Source organism: Crocuta crocuta, unplaced genomic scaffold (assembly GCF_008692635.1).
Source record: "Crocuta crocuta isolate KB4526 unplaced genomic scaffold, BGI_CrCroc_1.0 scaffold278, whole genome shotgun sequence".
NCBI classification, from domain to species: Eukaryota; Metazoa; Chordata; class Mammalia; order Carnivora; family Hyaenidae; genus Crocuta; species Crocuta crocuta.
Window position 1 is genome coordinate 708528 of NW_027532173.1, and position 22618 is coordinate 731145.

The following is a 22618-nucleotide window of genomic DNA, read 5'->3' on the forward strand; positions in this document are numbered from 1 at the left end:
ATCAGTTGTTGAGTTGCCTACACACTACAGGTGATCACAGAAGCATAAAATGGTAGCCATGGCCGCTACAGTGGAGACTCAAGAGGAATTACCAGCCTCAAAATTAGCAACGGCCACAGTGACAAAGGCTACAGAAAGATGCAGGGCACAGTCCAGTGGAGGGTCCAGTGAGAGAGGCCCTGGAACCATGCGCCAAGCACACCAGCAGGAGGCACCCATCCAACCAGTGAAACTCTGAAGCTCTGCTCTTCAGCATGAAGGTTTTCGAATGTGAGCCACCAGGGGCAGAAGTCAAGACTGCAAGGAGTCCCGAGCCGTGAGTGGGGCTGCCTGCAGGCATTCGGGCTTTTCCACAAAGGACTTGAGTTCAACTCTCCTTGGGAGGGCACTGGAGCACAGAGTGGTGGCAAGGGCCAAGAAGGCTCTGCTTCCTAATTATGAAGCCCTATCCCGAGAGCTACTGAAGCGGAGCCTGAATCAAACTCCAGAGACCAAGCTTTAGTGGACTGTTACATGTCCTCAAGGACGGACACAGCCAGTCTTCCTCTGAAAACCTCCTCTTCCCACCCATCCTGCCCCCCAAACAAATCCCTTCTGTAATGTGAATCACATACCTAAAGTGTGGCTCAATACAAGTGCCATGCAGGTGTCCCACGGGGTCACTGCTCTCCCTGGGAACTAACGGCACCCCAGAGGTTCCATCCCCTGAACGACTCACAAAGCACTCTCAGAGCCACAGAATACTTGGCTACCCATCCTAATGAATGTCATTTACCACCCTGGCTTTTGTCTGATCTTCAGAGACTCCATAATCTTTTTTGTCATTTCTGTAAAGCCAAGAAACTGTACTCTTTTTAAGCTAATTGCCTGGAAAAAGCATTCCCACCTCTCTCATATGCAGAAGAGAAGTTCTCTCCTATCTAGCCAAGGCAATGAGTCCTAAATAAGAGCCACTGCAGACAGAGTAAGGATGAATCCATCTCCATCATCATTTTTTTTTAATTTATTTATTTAAATTCAAGTTAGTTAACAGAATGTAGTATTGGTTTCAGGAGTAGAACCCAGTGATATATTACCTACACATAACACACAGATAAGCTCATCCCAACAAGTGCCTTCCTTAATGCCCACCACCCATTTAACCCATCCCCCACCCGCCTCACCTCCATCATTTCTGCTCTGATTTTCCAGCCAGAAGCCTCTGTGTTCAAGGTTCCTGGTGTACCTCAGTTGGGTCCTCTCCATTCTGCATACCGCCTACATGTCACACACGATCATGGTCATCTGACAACAGGCTCTCAAATCCTACAGGCTTCTTCTGACTATAAAGTTAAGCTAAACTTTCATATAACTGGTGTGGGTACCACTGTTCTCTGTTCTTTGAAGAGACAGAAAAATAAAAGACACTGAATACATAGGGTGCCTGTTACCTGGACCGCCTGTTTGTCCATTCTCTCAACCGGTACATACTAAGCCCCTCTTTTGCATAAGGCAGCTGGGAATAAAAATATGGAGAAAACCCAACGTTAAATTTCCTGTCAACCTAGACAGAGGGATGGCCATCTTGTTTCTGAGGAAAAGTGATCTTTCATGGTTATGAATTCCCTAGGAATCACCACAAGCTATTAGTATCAAGAGGACAGCAATGAACCTAACTAACCTAAGGGGTGGACTAAGACGGTCATGATCATTTAGGCAGGGAGATACACAATCTTGGCCCATGCAAAGAAATCTACATGGAATGAGGGCAAACAGTGAACACACATCTCGAGATGGAAAACACAAAAGCAACAAATAGGAGAATCGCAACCCATGAGCAAATTTTGCCAATGAAGGCAACAAGGATGGACACAGAAGCCTTTGCTCATGGCTGCCCTCTCTGCCCAAGACAGCCCATCTCTGGCCCCCCAAATCTACCTTGCTCACACCTGTTCATCCNGCCCATGAGCAAATTTTGCCAATGAAGGCAACAGGGATGGACACAGAAGCCCTCTCTGCCCAAGACAGCCCATCTCTGGCCCCCCAAATCTACCTTGCTCACACCTGTTCATCCTATGAAACCAGTCTCCGCATCACTTCCACCAGGAAGCTTATCCTCCTCACCACTCCTCCAAGATAGAGCCTGATGGTCCTTGCTCATTGTAACACCTGGTGCTTTTTAATACCACTGCATTCCACATAGTGATATACAATTATCCATCTGCAGATCTCTCTTCCCCACCACACTGTGAGCTACGCAGTGGCATGGATTTTCATCTCATTCATTATTTAGCACAGTGTCTATTACATTTAGCACTCACGTATTTGTAGAATGGGTGAGTGAATGAGTGAATGAATGAAAAGAGCTAGTACATTCTGTAGAAGCCTGGGTGCTTCTGCTTACTGGAATGCCTTCACTGGCTTACGCTTCACTTCCACAGGGACTCCACAAATGAGCACCTGCAGCAAATATCCCTCTTTCCTTGAGGCCAAGGGCAGGAAGTCAGCCATGTCAATTAAGGTCTTTCTGCATCTCCCTCTCAGCTACAAAGACAAGCCATCCACAGTTAGCAAGCTTTCCTTGTCCTCTGTGCTTCGGAGGGATTTGGCTATGGGGCTCTTAACGAGATCAAGCCGAATCACAGTTTTATCCTGTCAAAACGCATTGAAAATCTTTCTAGGGTGATTTATCATGGAAATGCACATGGCAGGGAAAGGGATGGGGAATTAGAGGAAGCAGAGAAAGCCACTCTGCGCCCACAGTGCTCGGCTGGCAGGATGCCTGTGGCAGCCGCGGCAGCTGGTGGACAAGGCTGACCTGACACGGCGACGGATGAGCTCCTGTGAGAAGGCCACCTCCCGAAAATAAATAACCACCCCCAGGACCATCGCACTCCAAGAAGCACACTAACACAGAACAGCCATAGCCAGTAAATCCTGGCAGCAAGTACGGTACCATAAGGGGGGCGGGGGAGGGGGTGTCACCTTGATTAATTTGCAGCTACTGGCAACACCTGACAGACCGGTTAAATTATGGAGTAGCTCAGATCTGCTCCCACAAGTCAACAGCAGCCCCATCACTGATTTAAAGGCAGGGCAGCCATGGCTGACTCCAGTCACTGCTAGGGAGAGACTCGGGGGAAGGATATAAATAACTGGAAATTTGAAGATCTCTCTTCATCCTCAACCTACCTGTCAAGTTTTTGAGTCCCCTTTCCTGAGGCTCCCTCCCTGGACACAGGGCCTTATCACAGGCTGGCCCTTGTTTTTGTGGTGAGGACTCTGTTTTGTCTTTATGGTGGGGCAGGTGTCAGGATAACATGCTGGCACCTCGTGTTAAAAGCAGCGTTAACAAACGTGGGCTCGAATGGAAAGCCATTGCCATTTGTCAATGCTGCTTTGAAAAAGAGGTGCCAGACTGGACCACGGGGCCCTTGAGGGCACAGACTCTGTTGTTCCAAGGCTGAGAGCCTGCTCTTTGCCAGGCAGGATGCTCAAAACAAAGAATTCAAAGGCAAATGCAAATGGCACTCTGTACCCAGGCCCTTAGACTCTAGTGGCACAGACAGAGGGAGAGAGACCAGAGACAGAGAAAGAAAATTAGCTAAATAAAAAGCCACACACAAAAAATAAACTCAAAATGGATTAAAGACCTAAATGTGAGACAAACTATAAAAATCCTAGGACACAGACAGTAACTTCTTTGACACCAGCCATAGCAACTTTTTTTCTAGCTATGTCTCCTGAAGCAAGGTAAATAAAAACAAAAATAAACTATTGGGACTGCATCAGAATAAGAAGTTTCTGTACAGTGAAGGAAACAATGAGCAAAACTAAAAAGGCAACCGACAAAAGGGGAGAAGATATTTGTAAACGACATATATGATAAAAGGTTAGTATCTAAAATATAGAAAGAAGTTATAAAACTCAATGCCCAAAAAACAAATAATCCAATTAAAAAATGGGCAGAAGATATGAGTAGACATTTTTCCAAAGAAGACATCCAGATGGCCAACAGACACATGAAAAAAGACTCAACATCAGTCATCATCAGGGAAATACAAATCGAAACCACGAAGAGCCATCACCTCACACCTGTCAGAATGGCTAAAATCAACAGCGCAGGAGCCAACGGGTGCTGGCGAGGTTGTAGAGAAAGGGGAGCCCTCCTGCACTGCTGGTGGGAATGCAAACTGGTACAGCCACTGTGGAAAACAGTATGCAGGCTCCTCAAGAAGTTAAAAACAGAACCACCCTGTGATCCAGCAATTGCACTATTGGTTATTTAACCAAAGAATACAAAAATACTAATTCAATGTTTATAGCAGCATTATCTACTACAGTAGCCAAATTATGGAAACAGCCCAAGTGTCCATCAACTGATGAATAGATAATGAAGATGCGCTACATGTGTGTGCGCGCGCGCGCGTGTGTGTAGTGTTATGTATAGAATAGAATATTACTCAGCCATAAAAAAGAATGAAATCTTGCCATTTGCAACAACATGGATGAAGCTAGAGAGTATTATGCTCAGTGAAATGTCAGAGAAAGACAAATACCATATGATTTCAATCACATGTGCAATCTAAGAAACCAGTTAAATGAGCAAAGGGGGATAAAAAAAGGAGAAAGAATCAAGACTCTTGACTCCAGAGAACACACTGATGGTCACCAGAAGGGAGATGGGTGGGGAGACGGGTGAAATAGGGGATGGGGAGAAGGATGCACTCGCAGTGATGAGCACCGGGAGATGCCTCCAAGTGCTGCATCACTATACTGTACACCTGTGATGGGGGAGCATGCGGCAAGCCAAGGGCAAAATACACTGGGCACTGCCACCCCAGGTGGAGTACGTGTGATATTCCTCAGACGCTCCTGGCTCCCCCAAGAACAAAGGAATGCAGTTTGAGAGCTTGCCATGGGGATGGAAGAAACTGAGGCAAACGAGAAATTAAATTCCCTTCCTGCCTGCGGCCCACTGACAAGCCCTTGAGACCAGCAGAGCGACCCCCTCTGGGAGCCTAGCTGCCTCTATGACAACACTTTGCTGGGGGCAACAGAGAATCTCAGCTTAACATTATCCCCAAACTCAAGGATCTTCTAAGTCTACTTCCTTTATCTCAACTGCCGCAAGGTGTATGCTGGCCATTCTACCCCAAGCTTATGGCCCCACAGTACGCATCGGAAGGGTCTCATGACTGAGGTTGTATTGAGCGGTAACAAGTGGCGCTTCCCTAGCAACAGCTAGTCCCTCAAGGTCCTGGAAACCTTGCTTCCANGACGCTCCTGGCTCCCCCAAGAACAAAGGAATGTGGTTTGAGAGCTTGCCATGGGGATGGAAGAAACTGAGGCAAAGGAGAAATTAAATTCCCTTCCTGCCTGCGGCCCACTGACAAGCCCTTGAGACCAGCAGAGCGACCCCCTCTGGGAGCCTAGCTGCCTCTATGACAACACTTTGCTGGGGGCAACAGAGAATCTCAGCTTAACATTATCCCCAAACTCAAGGATCTTCTAAGTCTACTTCCTTTATCTCAACTGCCGCAAGGTGTATGCTGGCCATTCTACCCCAAGCTTATGGCCCCACAGTACGCATCGGAAGGGTCTCATGACTGAGGTTGTATTGAGCGGTAACAAGTGGCGCTTCCCTAGCAACAGCTAGTCCCTCAAGGTCCTGGAAACCTTGCTTCCAAAATATCTTAGAGACTAACTCTATCCCTGACCCGCTCCCAAGTAGAGGGTATATAATGAATCAGGACCCCAGAGCAGCTCTTCCTGCCCACGGGTCCTGGCCCCATGCTCTAAAAGAATCACCTTTTTGCACCAAAGACATCTTCAGGAATTCTTTCTTGGCCAACGGCTGCAGACCCCACAAACCTCCCATCAACCCAAAACTTCATCTCCTGAAACTACCATTCACTGTGTGTTAATTAACTGGAATTTAAATAAATAAAATCTTAACAACAACAACAAAAAAAAACATTGCACTAAAGCATGGTGCTTTCAAAGAGATAAGCCCAGAGTATTCTGGGACAGAGATGAGGAGACCTGGCAGTGCCTGGCCTGGAAACATCTGGAAGGGAGTAAATAATGCCTTAGTGCAGAGGCCAATGCACAGATTACCCAAAAGACTTCAGAAATTGATAGAATGAACCCATTATTTTTATTTAACAACATGTGAAATGGTGCAAGCTTTTCTTTTTCTCTTTGGTTTGTGTTCACATTATCCTTTCCAATAGGTGGGATTCTGTGTAGGCAAACGTGCAAGGTGTAAATCCATTAGTGGTGAGGGCAGGGTGACCGGAAGCAAGCAGGAGTGAGGAGGGCTGGTGTTCATTCATCAAAAAGAATAGTGCCTATGATTTTATAAAACAAAAATATACATATTTTTAATAATAGGAAGAGGGCAAAGGAAGGGAATGTAGCAACAACCCAAAAAGCCCTGTGGGCCTTGAGGCATATCTGTTGGCTTTCTTAGGTTTCAGACCAACAAAACAAACTAAATACAAAGAATTATCCAAAATCACTGAAAGTCTGCCATTTTCAACAACACGGATGGATCCTGCGGGCATTATGCTAAGAGAAATAAGTCAGAGAAACACAAATACTGTATGCTCTCACTTAGCTATGAACTGAAGGAAAGAAAAAAGAGAATGAGAGAAAGCAAGGGAGAGAGAAAGCAAAGGAGAGACAGGGAGGAAGGGAAGGGAAGGGAAAGAATGAGACAGAGGGAGGGAGGAAAGGAAGAGAGAAAGCGAGAAAGAAGGAGAGAAACAGAGAGAAAGAAAGGAAGAAAGAAACAAAGGGAAGAAGGAAGGAAAGAAAAGAGAAAGGGAGAAAGAAGAAAGAAAAAGGGAGACAGAAAGAAAGGGAGAAAGAGGAAGAAAGAAGGAGCTCACAGATACAGAGGGTAGACGGTGGTTGCCAGAAGTGGGGACAAGCTTCCTGTTACACAGCCACTAAGACCCGGGGATGTAATGTCATAGGGACAGATGCACGGTGACTACAGTTAACACCTAACTGTATATATTTGAAATTGCCAAGTAAGTAGATCTTAAAGATCCTCATCAAAAGGGAAAAAAGTCATTCACTATGTGTGGTGATGGATGCTCACAGCCTTATCATGGTGACCGTTTCACAATATAGACACGTATCTAATCCTTATGTTGTACTTTTGAAACTGTATAATGTTATATGTCAAATTAGATCTCAATCTTCAAAAAAGAAAGGCAGAGAATTCTCAGAACTTAGAAAGGGTCCAGATCTTACTTATTTCACTATTTAATATACATCTTATACTCAAAAATAAAGACAATTGTTTTTGACAAGTCACTGAAATCCAGAAAGCATCTCACTGAATAATACTGTGTTGGTTTCCTCAGCTGCTGTAGCCAAGTACCACCAACTACAGGATCTGAAACAATAGACATTTCTTCTCGTGGTTCTGACGGCTGGAAGTCAGAACTTGAGGTATCGGCAAGGGTGACAGAAGCAGTTGTCCCCGTCTCTCAGCATGTGACAGTTGCCGGCAATCCCCGGTGTTCCGATGCCTGTGGACCCATGCCTCCCGTCTCCGCCTCCACCTCCACCTCCACCTCCACAAGGCCTCTCCTCTGAGCGCTGGGGTCGCTGTGTCCAAATCTCCCTCTTCAGGTAAGGACACCTGTCACTGAATTAGGGTCTACCCTAATCTAGTATAACCTCACTTTACTGGATTGCATTTTTAAAGACTCTTGTTTATAAATAAGGTCATATTCACAGGTGCTGGAAGTTAGGACTTCACCATATTTCTTAGGGGCACACAATTCAACCTGCAATGAATATCCACAAATCCTGTTCATTTTTCAACAACTGCTCCCTATTTACTAAAGATTAGTTATTCATCTCCCAAAACTCAACCCAAGCAAATGATGCTAGTTTTTCCCTCCATCTTGTTGGGTTTTTTTAATCCTGAATATTGCCTATCTAACTCCCCCGGCAGTGGGGGAAATGATGTACTTGGCAATAACCTAAGAGAAAAGGGTTCTTTTCTGACCTTTTAGCTGAAGGAATGTGTGAGTTTTCCACCGTCCCCCACTCTAAAATGGATGTGTATGTGCGTGTCCAAGTGCGTTATGCCTGAACATAATAAATCTGAAATGGTTCTATTGCGGGTTCTCTATTTGCACTCCCATTTTTCTTCTGTCTATAGACTTCACATTTGAGAACACAGTACATTTGGAACAAAATGTCCTTTTTCCTATTCAGCGCCACATTTCGGTAGATAAAAGGTGAGTGAAATGCTAAAGGCAATAGATAATTTGCTCTTAACCAATGGCAGAGGAGTACTGGAGCGATGCTGTTTTATAAAGGAAAGACTAATTACAGTAGGGACCAAACATAGCAAGGACTCGGCTTTGAGCTTTCATAACAGAAAATGTCACTAACACATCCGGGTGCTTTTGCTTAATCTTAAAAGTAGCTTGAAATGATGACAGTTGGGGAAATGGTTACGTTGGTTCTAAAGTTGTCCTAAATCTGATTTATAGCCGTCAACTTGGGTTTGGCAGCGGCACAGAATGAAGCAGCAGCAACGAGGAGTCTGGCTGATTCTGCCCTTGAGGTTAGGATATTAAACAAAAATGAAAACTAATCTATCTTCAGACAGAAGCGTGGTACTTAAAGTGTAGTGTTTGAGAGACAATCTTGTAAAATGTGCTTTAAAAATGATTTTATTAGAGCAATTAGAAATGTAGGAAATGTTACCATCTTGCTCAAGTTGTATAAGAGCTCTGTTCTAATCTCCCTAGCTCTCTGGAGTGAGATAAATCTATATATAGCCGTGCCTGGTATATGCTTCACTCATTATCTCTATATATAGATCTGTAGCTAGAATATTCTCTGTGAACATAGGTCACATAGTATTCACAGGAGGATTGCATCTTGAAACCTTGAAACTATAAAATTGCTTGAACAGTTCACAGAGTTGCCTCCAGAAAATGACAAGTCAGAGGTAATCTCTGAGTCCGGCACTCATGGATTTATTTATCCATTCAACAAATATTTACTGAGTTTACTGAGTACCTATTACATGTAGACACTTTGTCTGCTGCTGCAGGTTTAACTAGCACAAAAAGTAAAGTCTCTAGCCTCTACAATCTTACACTGAGGGGAGAAGCCTATGATTCTATTTTTGGCAGCATGGAAATTATGTATACCCACTCCGTTCATGTAATGAAGAGCCCTGAAAAATGCAAACAGCTCCCACAGAAATAACAAAAGTAAACCTTGAAACATGTTGATCTCTGAGAAAGTAAAAGAATCCTTACAAAAAGGAGAAAAGGAAGACTGAGTTGGATCCAGAGCATGACCTGTAAGGCAGAGAAGCCAGCATAACTGGGGGAAAAGTGCAAAGACCAGGAGCCTAGAGTTTTTTGTTGGTTTTTTTTAATTTTATTTCTAGGAGAGAGAGAGAGACAGCGTGAGCAGGGGAGCGTCAGAGAGAGAGGGAGTCACAGACTCTGAAATAGGCTCCAGGCTCTGAGCTGGCAGTCAGCAAAGAGCCCGACGCGGGGCTCAAACCCATGAACCCCAAACCCACGAACCGCGAGATCATGACCTAAGCGAAAGTCGGACGCTTAACCGACTAAGCCACCCAGGCGCCCCCTAGAGTTTTGAGCAACAAAAAGAAACCAGAGTATCTAAACCAGTGGGCTCCCCAGGTATTCATGAGGGAATTCAGAGAACCCATGCACTTGGATGGGGGGAAAATTACATCTTTATTCTCCTAGCTCTCTAACTAAAATTTCCTTTAATTAAATGCAAGCAACAAATCACAGTAGTTTGAGCAATAACCATGTCTTTGCCTCCGAGAAAAATCACAGACTTCTGCTGTTCCAGATAACTTGAAATCATATCTATGTTTGTTATCACTGTTTTTGCAATTATGGTAGTTACTAGACAGGTCACCAGATCTTATTATTTGGTACATGAATAAAGAAGCACATATATTAATATATCACACATTTGGTTTTTAGTATGTTGATAACTGCTGTCTCTGTCCACTTGGGCTGCTTTAACAAAATATCAGACTTCTGTAACATGACTTGTTTATACAATAAATGCCACGGTTTATAAACAACAGAAACTTATTTCTCACATTCCTGGAGGCTGGGAAGAACCTCCTTGCAAGTCAAAAGAGGTTCATCATTTGCCCATGTCCTCACACAGCAGAAAGCAAGGGCCCTCAGTGGGACATCTTTAATAAAGGCACTAATGCCACTGTTCTCATGACCTAGTCACCAAAGACATCACCTCCAAAATATCACATTGCGTGTATTTTTCAATATGTGAATTTGGAGGGAACACATTTAGCCTACAGCAACTGTACTTCAATATAATTGTCATCATTTGTAACCCCATGTGATTCATGCACTCAAAAATATTCCAAGAAGGAAGTACAGGCTTCACTGGATTGCCAAGGGAGTCCAGACTTGCACATCGATGAGAGGGGGCTAGAAAATGCGCTCTCCCAGGACAGTGAGCCTACAAGGAAACCGATCTCCCTGTGTTACAGCTGTAGTGCTGACAATGAAGTCAGATTACCAGGGGTGTAACAGTTTACAAGCCACCATCACAGGTCTGCTCACTCATGGGTACAATTGGAGAAACCTGTACTCCAGAGAGTAAATCAAATTGTATCCTAGTTGCTAATGCTTTCATGTGTATGGCACAAACAGATGTCATTCTTTCCAGGTGAAAATGCCAAAACTAAGCCCCAAGACCTCCCATAGACTAAGTTGTTTTGTTTTTTTTTTAATGAGCTCAAAATAAAAATTGTTAAGCAAGTGAAAACATAAGATAACAAAGAGCAAAAGTCAGAAAAGGAAAAAAAGAAAATATAAACCTACCAAGGACTTCAGATATTCAGAATTACCTGATTCAGAATATAAAATTCTCCATCTAATATGTTTAAAGAAATTTTTGAGTCAAAAATTACACAAAAGAGACTACCAAAAATGACCAAACTGTAGGTAGGGCCAAATAAAATACTGGAAATAAAATATGTAACTATCAAAGTCTTAAATTTCACAAATGGGATATACATACTTATTAATGTTTGTTTTTGAGAGAGAGGTTTGGGGGTGCAGAGGAAGAGAAAGAAGAAGACATTGAATTTGAAGCAGGTTCCAGGCTCTGAACTGTCAGCGGGGCTTGACCTCACAAACTGTGAGATCATGACCTGAGTCAAAGTTGAATGCTTAACCAACTGAGCCACCCAAGTGCTCCTAATACATATTAGACATAGATGAAAAGATAATTAACGTGTTGGAAAGGAGAATTAAAGAATTTATCCATAATTATAAAGAAATGATAGGGAGATTTCAAAAAATTGAAAAAATAAATTAAGACACAGAGGATAGAGGGACAGAGCCTAACAGATGTTACTGATATTGTAAAAATAAAGCTGATACGCAAAAACTGGAGATCTAATATTTGAAGACAGAATGGGTAAGAATTTTTGAATTTGTGAAACACAATTTTCAGATTCAGTAATCCCAAAGAATTACAATCAAAATAACAAAGACAGAACTATTAAAATGAAATTGCTAAATATGAAAGATCATTTAAAAACCTTAAAACAAGACCTTAAAAACAGTCACACATACACAAATAATATTTAAATAAGTGAAATTCAGACTGACCTCACACTAAGAGGAGCCAGAATCTAATGTAATGATCAAATGTTGAAGGAAAATACCTGTAACTCTAGAATTACATATACAGGAAGACTGTGAAGAACAAGGGTGAAATAAAGACTTTTTAGATAACCATAAACTGTGATACCACACCTCTGACTCTCAAAAAAAAAAGGCCTTCGAAATGACAAACCTCAAAAGAAAGAAAATGATTCACAAAGTAAGATACAACAAAGAATGGTGAACAAAGCAATTAGTAAGGATTTAGACAAATTTTAAAAATCTTTGTGTATAAAACAGTAAGAATACTGAAATTGTGAAACTTTTTTTTAAGCTAGAAATGAAATCTTGAATTTAGCACCTAAGCCCAGACAAGGATAATCAGAGATAAGAAACAGTAAGATCCTTACTATGCAAGCAGTTCAGAAACTAATTTTAAACTTCAAGTTTATAAGGGAAACCAGGAGAGAGTGGTAAATGGTGTATATAATCCTTACAAGTATGGAGCAGGAGAATGGGATGGGGGTTGTTGGATAAGAAAAAAATAATCAAAAATAAGGTCAGAGATGAGACATAAACAAGTGTAGAACACCAGAAAGAGAGAGCACAATAGGAGGTGGTAAAAGTGAGTTCAAATATATCAGTAATAATAATAAATGTAATTCATAGTTAGAAGACAGATTGTCATAATGTGTTTTATTTATTTTGAGACAGAGTGGGAAGGGGCAGAGAGAGAGAGAGAGAGACTCCCAAGCAGGCTCTGTCCTGCCAGTGCAGAGGATGGGAGCTTGAACTCATGAACCATGAGATCATGACTCGGGCTGAAATTAAGAGTCTAACACTTAACTGACTCAGCCATCCAGGCTCCCCTGTCAGATTTTTTTTAAATCAGCTAAATGTTATTTCTAAGTATAAAATGTTCAAACATGGAAAAAATTTAAATAATGAAGACACATTAGACATGAACTAATCAAAAAGAGAAACAGTATTAGAAAATCCAATTTTGAGACAAAAAGCATTTATAAAGAAAGTCACTGCTTAGTTATAAAAATTTTCAATAAATAGGCATCATATATGCACCCAATAAAATAACCTTAAATGACATAAAATGGAAGTTAACAGAACCTCAAAAATGTATAAATATCATACCAAGAGTTTTCAACATTCTTCTCTTGATAATTAGTACGCAGACAAAAATTACATTCAAAGCTCAATTTCATGGATATTTATAGGCCCATGCATCCAACAGTAAGAATTACATGTTATCCTCAAGATCCACTGAACATTTACAACAATGGTCTCAAATTAGACCATAAAATATTCTCAACACATTTCCAATTATTCCTATGACACACAGTATATTCTCTGACCACAATTAAATTGGAAGTAAGTTACAAGATAATTTAAGCCCCTTATGACCGGAAATTAAAATATTTCCAGATAATGTATGAGTCAAGAAAACATAATGGAAATTAAAATATATTTAGAATTGAATAGTAGTAATGATATGTATCAAAATTTGTGGAAGGCTAAAATAATAATTTGAGGAAATGTATAGTTTTTTATGCCTATGAGCATCATTAAAAAAGGCTGAAAATTTTAAAGTTGAGTGTCTGACTTAGAAAAAAAAATGAAAAAGCACAATTTTTCAATTGCTAGTATCAAATAAGGACATGTCCTGGTGATTTCTGAAATATAGGATTAGTGTGTCATGGAAACAGCCTCCTCAAAAACAAACAAAAACTGTATTTCTGATAAATATTCGCGTCTTTTAAGAATTTTAAAAAAAGGGGAAATTCCCAAAGAGAAAGAAATAATACATACAAGAGCAGAAATAAACAACAGAGAAAAGAAAAATACAATACAGAGTACTCAAAAATCCACAAGATATTTGATAATACTAATAAAACTGTTAAGCTTCTGGTTAGACATAACAAGTAAAAGAGTGAATGCAAGAAACATACAATAGCAAAAATGAAAGGAGACCATACTGCAGATAGTGCAAAAAATTAAAAGGATAATGAATTCTGCCAATAAGCTTTAGAATATACATAAAACTGACAAATCCCTAGAAAAAAGCATGTGTCATAAGTGACTCATGAAGAAATAGAAAGCCTGAATAGTCCCATAATCTAAGAAATTGAATTAGGAGTTAATGATCTTCCCACTAAGAAAGAAAAATAAATGCAATCCTTTAAAAATTGGTCTAGGATATAAAAATAAGAAATATTCCCAACTCAGATTTAAGAATATATCATCTTCCTATCAAAATCAGAAAAATATGAGAAGTCAATCTCTCTCCTAAACATATACATGTGTTTGTATGTGTGTGCATGCATATATATATATACACACACACAACATATACGTATACATATATGTATGTGTGTATTACATACATATAATATATACACACATATATTATAGGTATAATACACACATATATGTATAATATATACACATATTATACGTGGTTTACATAATATTTATACATATAAAATATGTCTAATAATATATACATGTATATGTTTATATATTATGTATGTATGTGTATATATATATAAGATACAAATACCAATAATACATAGGAGATATACATTGTGGTGGTTAATTTTATGCGTCACCTTGACTGGGCTAAGGAATGCCCAGATAGCTAGTAAATATTATTTCTGGGTGTGTCCCTGGATATTGCTGGAAGAGATTAGCATTTTATCCAGTGGGTTGAGTCAAGAGACCCACTCTCACCAACGTGGGCAGGCACCATCCAATCCACTGAGGGTCCAAATGGAACAAAAAGATGAAAGAGGATGAACTCTGTCTTCTGGGGTTAGGACGTCCCTCTTTCCCTGCCCTCTGAGTTCAGAGTTCCTGGTTCTTGGACCCTTGGCCTCTCCTGATTCTCCGGCCCTCATACTCAGACTGAACTCTATGCAGGCTCTTGGGTTTCTCCAGCTAGACAGAGCCGATCGTGGAACTTCTCGGCTTCCACAACCACAGAAGCCAACTCCTGTAATAAATCACATTATACGTCTCTCCTATGTTCTTTTTCTCTGGACCACCCTGACCAGTACCTGCATCATGACAGTCTGAGAATGGAGTGCAAGTCTGTTTTAATGTCTAATAATACAATTCATCCCAAAACAGATGAAAAGAGAAAAGTTCATCATCTCAGTAGATGGAAAAAAAATCATTCAAAACAATCCAATAGTCGTTCATGAGTATAAAAACAAAGTAAAAAATAGATGGGCATTTCCTTGACCTGCTAAGAATATCTACTAAAAACATATAGAGAACATTCTAAATGCAGGCACATTAGACATCTTCTGTATAAAATCCAGAGCAACAAGCACAGCCACTAGTAACATCCTACTTCACTACAGTGAGAAAATGAAGGCTCTGAGAATCAAAGTCAAGTCAAACCACAAAACTCAGAGATCTTACCCAATATCAAACTTTATTAATAATTCAAAGAACAATGGTAGCCACAAGAAGTAGGTCAATTGTGGAGATTTCTGAGAGCTATCAACACAGCCTCCAGTTGTCTCCATGCTGTGTTGTAACAGAAAGCTCCCCGGTCCAGACTTAAATTGGGTTCATAATGAGGCATGCTGGAAGTCACTTCCACAAAAGAGGAGAATTTCTACCATGGAACATTTCCATTTTGTTCACCAGAAATTACATGGCTGATACTGACCTTTTCCAGTGGGCGTGCCCCATTAATGTACAAACCACCAGTTTCTTTATGATGAACAGCCTACATAGGTCAGACACCCTAACACAAGCAGTCCACTAGAAGGACTCTCCATCATGTTTACAAAGCGATTTGATCAGGTCATTTAATTCTTTTGAGGTTTTTTTTTTCTCTTTCTTTCCTGAATAGGATGAGTTATAGACCAGCTGCTTCCCAGTTATAAAAAGTACAAGGACTGGAGTTTAAGTACAACAAGCATAGCACATTGTAGATACTCAAGACAGGTCTATTAAATAAAAGAATTAATTATTCATAAATTAACGAATTCTACAGAGAAAATCTAAAAGCAACTATAAACAAATTAGAATTGATAAGAGAGTTTAGTTAAGTGAATATAAAATATGCAAAATTACTTCCATTTCTATATTCCTGCATCAAAAAGAAAAAGTAATTTTCAAATCACCTTTACTATAGCAACAGGAAGCAAAGTTACCTAGGAACAAATCTAACAACAAAAATGTTTATCACCTTTATGGCAAAAATTATACAGCTTTCTTGAAAGGCACTGAAAAGTGCCCAAATAGATGGCAAGATGTATGTTCACAGAGAAGAAAATTCGGTATCATAAAATATCAGTTTTCCTAAATTCATCTATATAGCTTCAGTGTAATTCTAACTGGTATCTTAATGTTTTTTTGTTTTATTGATGCTAATAATCTGAATCTAAAACTGTGTATGAAACAAAGGTCCACAAAAGTCTTGAGCATAGAGGAGGAAAACTCACCATATGAAATACCAAAACCCAGTACATTATAGGAATAGAGTCAGTGTGGCATTGGTACAAGAGGGAACAAATAGACCAACAGACCAAGCAGAGAGAAAGAGCCATGTGTGGTCCTGCAGGCTAGAGGGAAATGAAGAACTATTTCAAAGCTGGCATTGTTACAACTGGTTATTCCTATAGAAGAAAAGTAAATTTGAACTTCTTCTCTTCCTACATAAAACTCCATTTCCAGTAGATCATAAACCCAACTGTGAAATGCAAAACTTCAAAACTCTGAGCAGTAACCAGAAACTATCTCCATTAACTTAGTCAAGACACAAAAATAACAAAAAATGATAGCTATATTTCACTATGACAAATGTGACACTTTTGTTAAGCAAGATGCTATTTAAAAAAGTAAAAAACAAACAAAAAAAGCAACAAGCCAGGAAAAAAGAGTTGCAACACATGTAGCTCACAGAGAATTTGTATCCAGATTCTACAATAAATTCATGAGCATCAATAAGAAAGTCACAACCTAACTGAAGGCCAGACACAAGTCATGTTACAGAGAAAAACCTGATCATGGACGTATGAACAGCTGTCAACTTTGTCAGTAATCAGTGAAATACAAGTTTTAACTGCAATGAAAGGCAATTTTACATCATCAGAAAATCAAAAATTAAACCGACAACATTAATTTTTGATATGAATGCAGGACAATGGGCACCCTCGTATACTGGTGGGCAAGACAATCCCTTTGCAAAATACTTTAACATCACCTTTAAATCTGAAAAGACCATATGAACCACAATTCTGCTTTTAGTTCTACATTCTAGGAGCACCTGCACACGTGCACCGAACACAGAGCAGTAAGTTAGGTAAAGAGCAACCACTTGAAAATAACTCAAATGCAAATTGCCAAGGAAATCGATAAATTGTGGCAAACTGAAAGTACAGAATATTCTACAGTGAAGCAAATGAACAGCTGCCCACATCCATGTGAATCAATGTCGATGTGGGTCAATGTCGAAAACAAAGAAGTGAGGGAAAGCAAGTCACAGAAAAACACATACCCTTCGATACCATCTATCTAAATGCAAGATGTGGTATAAAAAGTAATGGAATTTCTGAGAAAGACCTTTTTGTGTCTATGGGAATCAGGGAGGACAGCGCAGGGAAGTAATATGTCAGCTGGACTGTGGACACTGGAGATAATTCCTAGAAAGAGATAGAGGATCAAGTGCATGTAAATACAGTCCAGGCTGAGAACAGCGTGTGAGTAACGGTGTGGAGGCACCCCCATTCTTCAGAGAGTAATGTAACTGAAAACTAAGGCATGAAATGCGAAGTCCTACGAGCAGAGATAAGGCCAGAGACAGGCTGGGGTGAGGGAGCCGGGAGGGCCTTGCCTTCTACCTTCCAACACACAAGAGAGCTTCCCGTCATTCATATCCTAAAGGGAACCCTGTTCCTTTATTCCTCCTCCAACAAGTCCCTGTTGTTTGAGCCACACCCTCACACCAGTGCAAGCTTTGCTCTCTTCCTCAACAACATGCCCATGCTCAAGACAGCACACAAACAACAGCAAGAGGGGTTAATCCTCCTGCACTGCTGGTGGGAATGCAAACTGGTGCAGCCACTGTGGAGAACAGTATGGAGTTTCCTCAAGAAGTTAAAAATAGAACTATCCTATGATCCAGCAATTGCATTACTCGGTATTTATCCAAAAGATATAAAAATACTAATTTAAAGGGATACTTTCACCCGTGTTTATAGAAGCATTATCTACTATAATTATAGATTACGGAAAAAGCCCAAATGTCCATCCACTGAAGAATGGATACAGATGTGTTTTATACACACACACACACACACACACACACACAGTATGGAATATTACCAAGCCATCAAAAATAATGAAATATTTTCATTTGCAATGATGTGGATGGAGCTAGAATGCATTATGCTAAGCAAAATAAGTCAATAAGAGATAAATATCATACAATTTCACTCAGATATGGAATTAAACAAAACAGATGAACATATGAGATGGAGGTGGGCAGAAAAGAGAAGGAAACAAAACACAGGAGACCCTTAATGACAGAGAACAAACTGAAGGTTGACAGACAGAAGTGGGTAGAGATGGGCTACATGGGTGATGGGGGCTAAGAAGGGCACTTGTTGTGACAAGTACTGGGTGTTGTACTCAAGTGATGAATCACTGAGTTCCACTCCTGAAACCAATATTGCACTATATGCTAACTAAAATTTAAATTGAAAAGGAGGAACAAAAAAGATAACAACAACTGATGATACCTGAGGATGAACAGCACCACTTCAATGTGAGTAGGACATCACACCAATAATCTGGGAAGAAACAGCCTATGTTGGCCCAGAGTGTTCAGCAAAACCCTGGAAACTTGAATCCAGAAGGCCCCTGTGGTGCCTGGGGGCATGTCCCTTGAGCAGGACTCTCACATGCATACCCAATTTTGGATACAGCTCAATAAACAAACACTGCTTTCTATTTATACTCATTCTGCATGTATCTACTGAGCATTCAAAACACCAGGAGTTGGGTCTTCGTGGAGGGGTACAGCCAGTCTCATTAACCACCTCCCCTAATCCCAAAGGCAGTTTTCAGTGTAATAGCCAAGAGCTGTTAGACATGATCCAGAAGTGATTAGCTACTTATTTTCATTTTGCAGAATAGCCATTCAGTGTTCACTCAAGCATTAATGCTTTTTAAAACCAAACGGGAACTGTATGGAGTAACATACTCTTAACTGCATTGGAAATAGTTGGTTGTTCAAAGTGATGCTTGAGATGTACACAATAAAATCACTGGTAGAGTATCAACTTGCTTGAAAAAAAGAAGTTACTTTCTCTTATCTTTTTACTTCAAATGTATGTTAATATATTTAAAAATAAGAACAGAGAAAATATGTTTTGTGTAATGTGACTTGAAAAAGGTGCTCCAAGGTATGTGAAGGGGAAAAAAGGCCATTATCTTTCCTTGCTATCTCTGTTTTTCACCTAGGCTTTGGAGCAAATTGAACTCCTCTGAACATGAACATGAAGGCCACTTTTTATAAAAAAGATGACATTTGATCTGTGTTCAAAACTAGTGATCATGAATTTTAACTGATCTAACCACATACTTTTAATTTTTTAAATATTTTTTAATATTAGTTTTGAGAGAGACAGACAGAGCATGAGTGGGGGAGGGGCAGAGAGACAGGGAGACAGAATTCAAAGCAGGCTCCAGGCTCTGAGCTGTCAGCATAGAGCACGACACAGGGCTCAAACTCACAAACTGTGAGATCATGACCTGAGCCAAGGTTGGATGCTTAACCGACCGAGTCACCCAGGTGCCCCTAGCCACATACTTGTAAATGCTTTCTCTTATTGCCAAAGGTAATAGCTGAGACAGAACTCAAACAAGGCTTCAGCTGACCCAGGACCCAGACAAGGAGAAAAAAACTCACCATCTAGTAAGTGGAACTTGGGTACCAATATGTCACAGTCACAGTGTAGATGGAGCTGGTTGAAAGCCAAAGTCAGAGGCCAAGCTCGGAGGTCAGAAAACAGATACAGCGAGTGAGCACACCAAACCAAAAGTGGGAGAGCAAGAGGCAAACACTTTTGCCATCAGTCCAGAACATGTTTGTCATCAGTCCCAAGATTTACCAAGCAGACTTTTATTTTATGGCTGGAGGGCTTGGAGTTCTGGTGCTGCAGCACCCTACCCACCCCCTTTCAAAGAAATGGGCCCAAAGCTCAACTTTATTAAAATAACAAGATCAACAATCTACAAAACAGTTGGCAGAGAAATAGTGAATTGGCCAATGTGGCACAGAGCATCTCAATGCACGGCAAACCCTTGGCTTCATTAGCCTCATGCTCTGAACACTTGAATAACCAGCCTTCTCTGGAACCCCACTCATCAAATATTAGGTTTATTTAAAAAAAAAAAAAAGCTACAAACTGAGAACGTGAAGCTAATAGCCTGCAGGAGACAGAAACTCAACCAGAAATAGCTAAGGTACAAAGAAGTATATATACTGAGGTGTTTCAAGGACCCAAAGCCAGGACTATTCCGACCTCAGCAACAACCCAAGGCAGGAACACAGGTGCCACCAGAGGTCTTCCCATGCCCTCCCCTCCATTCCCCTGTGCCTCTTCATTCTCTGTCTCTGTGTGGACCCGTGTGGAAGAACCATGGTCGACAACCCCAGAGCTGTGGGTCTTAAAGAGTTCGGCACTCACAGACTGACTTCTTCCTTTCTCTGATCCCAATTAAGGAGCTCTACGGCCCAGATCCAGACAAATTCCCGAACGTGGGCCAGTCAACAGTGGCCAAGATGGCAGGCTACCTGAAATGGCCCCGCTTGGATCAGGTGTCTGTCCTTGTACAGGTCAATGTTAGTCCAAGGGATGAGGTCATGAAAACAAACAGCCATTCTGGCAGAAAGCACAGAGACACATTTGGGGGCTTGCCATTAGCATCAGCGGCAGATACAGAGCATATAAACAGTGAGTATCCACCTAGCAAAGCAAATTAGCTACGGATTACAATGACTGGGTTAACAGCACAATACTTTATTGCACCCAGCATAGGCAATCAGCTGTCCCCGACTGTAAGCATTGTGCCCTTCACATAACCATATTCAAGAATCACTGCATGTCTGGAGCGCCTGGGTGGTGCAGTCAGTTAAGCATCTGACTTTGGCTCAGGTCGTGATCTCATAGTTCATGAGCTCAAGCCCTGCATCAGGTGAGCTTAGCCCTGTTTCGGGTGAGCCCAGCTGCTTGCTCGCGCTCTCTCTCTCTCTCCCCCCCTCTCCCCCTCCCCCCTTGCTCACTTGTGCCTGCTCAAAAAAAAAAAAAATCATTGCACATCCATCTCCCAGATAAAGACAGAGACATTCCTTTTTCCAAGATGCTCCTAGAACGCTCAGGCCGGTGAGTGTCACACACAATAAGGTTACCCTAGAGTAGGGGCAGGGTGACTAAGAAGGAAGAACCAGCTTTCCTGCCAGACTCAGTTCCCACTCCAACTCCTGTGCACTAACTTTGTGACTATGGGCATAATGCTGAACCTCTCTGAGCCACGGTGCGCTCACATGCAAAATGGGGAAAATAATATATTCCTTGCAAGGTTGTCTGAAGGTTAGAGAAAAAGCATCAGGAGCATCAGACCCGATACATGGGAGCTACTGTATTATTAATATACTGAATGGCTTCCTCATTACCTCTAAGAGCTAAAGCACACTGGCCCTGGGAATGACTTCAGGCCATGTTCCATTTCATACTAACCTACTTCCTTGTGAAAAGCTCTTTCCCACCCTGTATGCCCAAAAGAGATGGTTAATATAGATTCCAATTAGGTTCTACTATAAAAAAAGAAGGATGGGGGTTGCAGTTTTCATTCCGGCCGTCCTCATAGGTTCACATACTTTTTTTCCAAAATCCAAAGATGACTTTAAAATGCGAGCCAAGGACAATACAGCTGCACTAATACCCTGAATTGTGTGTGTGGATATATTATACACATATAAGGACATATACAAATACATTTACATGTATATCACATTTTTATTTAATACTTTATATATTTGTAATATTACATACAATTGGATTTTTATTTCATTTTTTTAAATGTTCCAGGGTTTATTTTTTTAATAACATCAAACCACCATTCAGGAAAATCGTAGCTGGCATGGTCTTTGAAGCTGGGGCATTCAGAGCAAGCAAAGCTCCCCACCAGGATTCTGGACTATTCATCCTTCCTCACGAGGGGAGAAACTGAAGTTCAGAAGGTGAACTGAGTAGTCTGAGACCAGCCAGTGCATGAGGCCGGAAGGGGGAGGGGAGACCTGCGGACTGGCCCAGGGGGCCACCGAGAGGCAGCTGCACAGAGTCAAGGGCCAAAGAAATGCTGCAAGTAGATCCCTCACCCATCAAATGGACGTTCTGACAGAAGGGGAAGACCCGGGCCTTACTCCCACGCTCTCTCCTGGCCACTTCCTCTGGCCAGATTTAAGTGACTTGAGAATTAACCATTATTTTGTAATGTCTAAAGCCCTATTAACAGATTAAAAAAAATAGCTTTTGTTAAGGTGACTTCAAATAGCAATAGTGATAGAACCCACAGTGTGGCCAACTCATGATTAAAAATGATTCCCATATTCTTGTCTCAGTCTCCTGCTTTGATTCACTTCATACACTACCAAAATCCAAACACCTGTGACATTCTGTATATCCCTCCCCCCCCCCCCAACCCCGGTCCCCTGTTTCATGCCTCCACGCTTTTGCTCCTGCAGACCATGCTGGCTGGAATTCCCTTCTGATCTTTCTTGGCTTACATATGTAAGAGACAGCTCAAGGAGCACCTCCTCTAGGAAGTTTTCCATCATTCACCTTTGTGTCCTGGCCATGATAGGCCTCAGTGAAGGTGTGTTGAGCACGGACTGCTGAATGGAAGAGGTTTCTCACTCTAAGTGT

The 22618-nt window shown here is 41.1% G+C and overlaps 1 long non-coding RNA gene across 1 annotated transcript; it reads left to right on the forward strand.

The window, feature by feature from the left end:
• Window positions 1-7456: 7456 nt before the first annotated feature.
• LOC144242488 (uncharacterized) lies at window positions 7457-22268 on the forward strand. Its single transcript, XR_013338355.1, has 4 exons — window positions 7457-7629; window positions 8168-8246; window positions 8505-8578; window positions 21782-22268. It is a non-coding gene; the product is annotated as an uncharacterized LOC144242488 (long non-coding RNA).
• Window positions 22269-22618: the final 350 nt, after the last annotated feature.